The sequence below is a fragment of the Dipodomys ordii genome, unplaced genomic scaffold, assembly GCF_000151885.1.
Source record: "Dipodomys ordii isolate 6190 unplaced genomic scaffold, Dord_2.0 Scaffold120, whole genome shotgun sequence".
NCBI lineage: Eukaryota > Metazoa > Chordata > Mammalia > Rodentia > Heteromyidae > Dipodomys > Dipodomys ordii.
This window is the reverse complement of record NW_012267336.1, coordinates 102,201-109,911: the sequence shown is the minus strand read 5'-3', so window position 1 is coordinate 109,911 and position 7,711 is coordinate 102,201.

Below are 7,711 nucleotides of genomic sequence, written 5' to 3'. Positions count from 1 at the left end.
CAGGGAGTTGCGATGTGACATTTCCGTGGGAACATACTTCAAACTCAGCCACTCCATCGCCCTTCCTCCCCTTTAAAACCGTCAACACATGTCACTGGTCTATTTTTCTTTGGTGTATATCAAATAATGGGACTGTGTTCCCCCTCCTTTCCCTTCTGTGGGTGCTCACCCCCTACTCCATTCAATATGAGTGCCTATGAATTGTACAGAGGTGTTTCACCATGGAATTTCACACATGCATGTATTACCTTTCATCAGATGGACCCCCTTCTATGGCTTTCTTCTGCCCCTTCTGCTATTATCCAATGCTATCAGTGAGTTTCTGTATGCTCTTTATATTATAGACAATGTATTGAGATTTCTATTTCCTTCAGTTACTCCACAGGCCACATGATTCTTACTATTTCTATATATTCTCCCCAAACCCTCTCCAAGAAATAATAGCCCCCCCTCAGAGCAGGATAAAGGCTCATGATTTTAGGAGGCCCCCAAACAGACTCACTCCCAAGCCTGCTATCTGCCCATCTCAGGAGTAGGCTTTCACTTGCTTTAATAAAGCTGCTCCCACTAAGTCCTTTGTCGGTCCTTGAATTCTTTCTCTAGTAAGACCAAGAGCTTTGTAGCCTGGACCCAGTCACACCAAGAGAACTGCATGGGCTACTGGGATCCAGCAAAGCCATAGCATCGGGGCTGCAGGATGAGGATTCACACCAAGTTACTCTTCAGCTTCAAGGAGTCATGTTTATCTTGCTGGGTTTTCAACTGGCATCAGTTACCTCTTGTCTACTTCTGCCTTGTAAGACACGTGCTTGTGTCTCTGGGAATGGAGTTTGTCTTCCCTTGCAAGATGCTTCCAGGCTCCTTTGGTGTGTTCCACACAAAGAATTGAGGCATCATAGCAAAAGTGCCTGAGACTTTATTACTGTGAAATTGGGATATGCTACAAGGGAACAGCAGCCTTCTGCAAGATGGCTCAATAGTCCTGTTTCTTGGCTTGGCTAGGGCTTTATTTAGGCTATGGTTAGGTATGAGTGGACTTGTGAGCTGTTCCTAGAGCAACAATACCTAAAACAATCAGTTGCCCAAATATCAAATGCCGATTCCCACTTTTTTTTTACCCACATGCATAAAAATGTTACCATGAATATGGAGTTTCTGGATTATGGTGCCAGAAGGTCACTTTTGAGCACAGTTCCTCTATTATTGTGTGTGTGAAACTATGAGGAATCTTTTATATATAAATGACCTAATAGCTTATGTCCTGTAATAGAAGCATTTAATAGATCTTTATAGTTAATGATCTCCACATTCCCTTCGATGGCTAAGGGCTGCGGCCTCACCTTTGCTGTCTCTGGGATATGTCAACAGTTCTGTAGCAGATTCACAATCTGTCCTGCAGAGGACAGATACCATAAGCTTCTTGGTAAGCCCAGTGCCTTTTCTGTTCACGCTTCCATCTTATGGACGTAAGCAACTTTAATCATCCCAGGAAATAGATTTTGACTTCAAGATCTGTTCATCTATTCAGGCCACTCAAGCCACCTGCTAGCTCTTTCACCACTGATCACGATAACCCTCCAAATTCAGCTACAATTCTGTGTCATGAAGGAATCCATGCTGAGTGGAAATAGGATCCACATGACCAAGCAAGGACATATCAACGAGAGGCTATAAATCAACTCAAAAGAACAAAATAGAATAGAATGAAATAGGATAGGTAACAACCAAGTAGCCAGAAATCAAAGCTGTTATCTTGGGTTCTGTTGGGGAAGAATTCATGTAGTCATATCTGGTTAGAGATGGTGAAGAATTGGAAGGCCAGCAATTGCTGAGCCACAGAAGAACAGGTCATACACAGCAAGCAACAGACAAGACCAAGGAACCCATGGAAGTTGCTTCTCTGGTCTGCTTTCTCCACTCAGGTTTCCTGCAGAGCTCTGGTTCCCTTCTACGCAGCTTGTTGGCCATGCCTAGCTCTGCAGAAAAAACCATTTGTGTGTGTGTGTGTGTGTGTGTGCCTGCCATGTAGTCTAGAATCTGCTGGCTTCTTTGGGGTCTGCGTCTCTCAGCAACTTGAGCCCCTGGTCAGTGTGTTTATCCTTGCTCTTTTCGCCCCGAGCAATTGGATCGTTAGGTAAGGTTCTTTGTGAGGTATTCCCCATCCTGTAATAAAGGAAAAAGATGGGCTGGAGCTCTTGGGTTAATGGGGGCTTCTGACTGGGACTGTGTCAGCCGCAGCTCCTTCAGTGGGTTGTCTGAGGCTCTGGCCTACCTTCTTCAGCTCCCTATCTCCATCCGTTCTATCTCCTTCCTGTTCCTCTCACAGGTATCTTCCTCACTAGGAAGAATGACACCTTCAAGAGGTCGCTGCTTGTTTTATGGTTCTTCCTCATGTAGAAATTAAAGTCTTTTCTATCAAAGTAGTTAGTTAACACAAACACTGTCACTTTGTGTGTGGGGAATCTCCTAACATACCCTACAACTTAGGTTCTGAGAAAACCCACCGATGTCTAGAAGTGTTAGTACATCCTTTTGCTCAACCTTGTGAAATCCTCTTTGGAACAACAACAACAACACTATATTAAGCTACAGCCTGTTAAAGACGAAGAGTTATTTTTCTGACAGGTTCCTACTTTGGCCAGGCAGCCTGGCCCTGGTTGTTAAAGAGTTAAAAAGTTTATCTGAACAAAGTAAATGATCAGGCAAAGAGACGCATTAACATTAGGGAAGATACCTGGGTGAACTTCCCCACGTAGCACAATTGCAGACTTGGCTTCCTGGCAGTAGTCCACACCCTTTTCAGGCGTCCACTTGTCAGGAGTCTGCCCTTTCACCTGCCAAGTTCCTCTGAAGCTTCTGTCATTCCTACCTGGCATCCCAATATCCTGAAATATTTCCAATGCCCAACATTCCTCCGTTTCTCTCATCTCAGCCTTTATTTGCAGGTTCTAGGTTACCTGCCCAAATCTCTAACAAATATCCTGAAGGAATCTGAGACCTGGGCTAGGAAACTCTTGCCAGACCTTGTTTACCCTTTGTCATCTTTCATGGAAGGATTAAGAGTTGTCCAAGAAATGGAAGAAAATCTACTTTGTTGACTGATGTAGCAGCAGCCCTAGCTTTTCATGCCACCAGTCAAAAAACCATTTCCATCTTCACCAACTTGTGCAAAATGCAGAGTTTAGTGGAACTCTTGCGTGTCCCTTGGCAGTCATTCCTACTTCATTCACCAAGCCAGAATCCAGAACCTCCATGGGTCTGGAAATAGACATGATTTCCCCGTGTCGATCTGTTACTGTGCTTGGCAAAAGAATATCCTCACTCTACTTATTTGTCATATCCAATAATAGATCTTGATTCAAAGTTCACAGCTAGACACATGTCCAAAGCAACAGAACTGGGCAAGAGGTCTCTTCAAGGCTTGTCAATACCAGCAGTGAATCACTCGTGTCTGTGACCCTTTGTTGCCCTTGATTTACCACCCACTGTAATTCCCAGTTTTTGCAGGTGCCATTCACTGAACAGGAGACAGCATTGCTCTGGATTCCTTTACAACCTCAGGAAAATGGTAAATCTCTACCATTATTACCAAGACACTATCTGCTATAGGTCCTGTTGTGGATAGCTGATAGCTTTACAATCATGCCCTTGCACTTCCTTATTTTTGTGGTTCCTATCCCATCCATCGATGAAGACTACAGAGAAGGTGCTAGCCAGCCCACCCAAACATTCCACTGACACAAACCAAGTAGATCTGGAGACTCATTGGAGTGACCATAAAATCGGCTTGGGAGACCATTTTACTAACTGATCACCTAATAGGCATATCATGAGTCTTTTAAGCCTTTTCAACAATATATCCACCCTTGTATCTAACTACACTTATGCAATCTGAGCATTGTCCCTTTCCCAAAGTATGTTTCCTCAGGTACATCATCATAGATGCCTCTAAAGAGGGATGCAGGGAATTGCTATAATATGTACATGCTATAATAATGTAAACTCCTTCAGTGGACTTGGCCGGTATTGGCTCATATTTGATTACAGAGCAAGGAATAGTGACTTCTTATTTGGTCAATTGATGGCAAGCATCTGGTCTCTTTATATTAGACAGGTAAACACCTTTTCAAATGGCCATCTTCGTACTGCCTTTATACTTGTATACAAGTGCTGTGGCTCGAATCTCTAATTCTAAAGTCCACAATTTCTGTGGACACCAGAGAATTCCAACCTATCTTCTTCATCATTATGCACGGTAATGATGGAGGATTCCCACCAGCAGTTTCTCAGTATGACTTGTTTTGGGGAAAAACAATGATAGGATCATCATGATTCTATGGTCATCTACAATGAAGCCATCTTGCAGGCCACCACTTCAGTTTCTGACCCCTTTCTTAGAACTGAGTTTGCTTTAGCCAGTTCTCCTCCATTTGCTATAGACCTAGTAGCTATCAAAGTGGGTTCCTGCTGTGCAGTTCTGGGAAGTGCTTGGGCCCTATCACAGAGCTGACCCATTCCAGAACACTGTGGGAAGCTTAGAAATTTAGAGTGTGAAGTTCTTCCTATGGATTTGAATGGAGAGCAGTGGTTAAAGTCTGCTACTGTGCGCTATCATTCTGTTTCATACTTAGCTCAACACAATTTGGGGGTATGGTCCCCTTAATCTTTAGGACATTAGTCCAATGAGGATCACTACGCCTAACTTTCTACCGATTTGAACTTTCCCTGGTTCCTCCAAGACTCTTCTTGGTTCAGCTTTTCCTGGTTCTTCATGGAGTAGCTAGATCCAGTAAGTCCATTAGTGAATAATTCTCTCATCGTGGGCACAGATGCCCCTCATTGTATGTGGTTAGGCACCAATAAATGGCCCACAAGAAGATGGGGGAATACTTCAGGGGATAATGTACATCATCTTATAAGAGGAAGGCCCAATGAATTCAAAGAACTGGGGTCTTCATCTTTAAGGTTTTGAGGTACATTCACTCAGATACCTCCATGCTGGCTTCTTACACCTTTGTCTGAAATTCTTTTGAGACTGGGAATATAATATTCATCTCTGTCCAACTCTCATGCACTGGGCTTTTCCAGAAATTTCTCATAGTCCAAGGTGAGAAGCCCTATCAATGTCATATTTCAATGGACAGAGCCTCCTTTCTCTCTTCAGTACTAGCTTGGCAGTAAATTTTGTTGATAGATGTAACTAACTTCTAGATCCCAATTCTACAGTCTCCCTCCCTCAAACGCTAGACAAACAGCTTCCTTCCCCACCTGTGTGTCTTCTCCATTCACAAGGGGAGAAGTCTCAGTCATGGTGCTGCTTTAATGGAGGTTCTCAAACTTCATGTAATATCTGCCTTAAGTGACAGGAAAGCAGAGATGCAGGCTCAATGAAGCAAGAAAGCCATGCACGTAACCAAGTTCCTCAAGTGATTCTGATACCCACCAAAATGTGAAGTCAATGCTCTACTGTGGAGAGAGACATAACCACTCCATTTACAACTGGCGAGTGAAGGATCTCACCCCCACGATGCCATTTGCTTGCAGAGGCTTCTATTGGCCGAAGAGGGACAAATGTGGACATCAATAAATAAAACCTGAACAGGTTAAAAAGTTTAGTGTTAAGATGGTCTGGATTGAACACTGAGATGCTCAACACCATTAGCCTTTAGGGTGATTGTAATTTCTAGCTGTCATCAATAGGAGGAAATCATGGGACAATAATGTAATTGGGACTGGGGATGTAGCTTAGTGGTAGCATGCATGCCTAACATGTTAAGACCCTGGGGTTTGGTCCCCAGAAGCACACATACACACACTAAAATCTAAAATCCACTAATTGATTCAGAGGAAGAAAGCAGGGAGAGAAAAAGAACCATAGATCCTGTGGAATTGAGTCTTAACTATTAATCACAAAAGGTAAAGGGTTAAGGACTTCTAGTAAACCTGACAATTCACTGAAGATGTAGCCACACCTACAAGAGATCCAAGACAGGAAACGTTGACATGAAAAGGATTCCAGTTAAATGGAACCAGAAATGCTAGCACAGCTATAATCACATGTCAGGTGAAATTGCGGGAGGTAGGAATAGAGGCAGTCATTTCAAAATAAGAATTCATTTAGAATCTATGTAATAACTTAATTTGAAATAAAATTAAATGAGAGCTATAGATCTCCTGAAGCATACTGGGACCTTAATCTAGCTCTACTAGTAATGGATGATGGGAAAGTAGCTCGAAGATTTGAACATGATTTGTACAGAATAGTTCACACTGCAAACTTGGGAACATGTTCAAGTTCATAGTTGTTTTGCAAAAAGAAAACATTAGATACAGAGCGCATCTCCAACCTCAAGAGGCCAATTATCATCAAATTAAACGCAGGTAGAGTGGAAATCAATAACAATGATTTTTTTTAAAAAGCATTCTGTATTGGGCAATTAAAGAGTCTCATATGTAATCCATTGGTCAAAAAGACACTCATGATGAAAATTAGAAAATTTGGGGGAACAAAGTACTGTTTGAACTGTAGGAAAACAAACCAATGGAATCTCCTTCCCTTAAAAGTAAAAAATGACCCACGCAATTCGTCATTTTGTTGAGCACAGAGAGCTGAGCTTCTAAAGCAGCGAGGTAAATCAAATTTTAAAGAACGCTCAGCCCTTCAAACGAAAGGTTAGAGAGCATAGTTTCACCCTTAGAAGAACGCAGTCAGGTAGCCATAAAGGCAGCTTAGGAAAAAATACTTGGGGAAATGTGAAGAAATTCTTCAAGTGGCTCAAGCTGGGAATCACTGCCCCTTCCACACTAAGACACCAGAGGACCTTGTACACAGACTCTTTGTCAAGCCCTTTCACTGGCTGGGCCTGAGGAAGATGAGTGACAAGAGAAGCATCCGGCATGAGGATAATGTGGCTGGAGGCCAGGCACAAATACTGCGCCTTCGTTCATCCCTGCATTCCTCTACCAGGCAAATAGTTCCTTCTCTCCATTCCCCCTATCTACCCTTTTTGCTTTCCTGGATCCTGAATCTAGCACCCCTGAATGGATCAGCAGATACAAAGAATTCCTTATTAATATCATGACAACTTAGTTTCTGTGAAAAAACATGGATCTAATGATCCATGAGAGCCAAGTACAACATAAAAGGCAGACACCTTGGGAGAGACTGAAAGCAATGCAGGTACAGGACCAACGAAACTCAATACCCAACTCGGCCCACTTCCCACAGGTAGCCCTTTCTGAGGGTAAGTAATCCATCTCAGTCTCTACTGCTCCTAGGAGCTGGTGCTCAGAAGACAGGATAATCTGCTGTAAAGAGGAAACAATCAGATGCCTGGGGAATATAATTCTGAGCCTCCCTCCAGAAACACGAGAGTGTACAGTGCTACCTATCAGTCTTGGAAAAGATCAAAACTTGAAATACAGTAGAAAACTGTTTATTACTTTCGCATCATAAAATTAGAGAAAATCAGCCATTTCAAGTCAGGGAATGTATTACAAGAAGGCTATAGAAAGGCTGCGGATTCTCCAAAAAGAATTTTAAAGCTACAGAATTTCAAACCTCCAAGAACACATTTAGAATGCCAAACACAGGGTCCTAGAGAGTCAACACAATCCCAGACTCCAGAGGCTTTGCTTCCCTTAGTAATTCCATTTGTTCTAGAAGTTATATAGGATGCAGAGGGATTAAGATCAGCTAAACTCAAGAGAT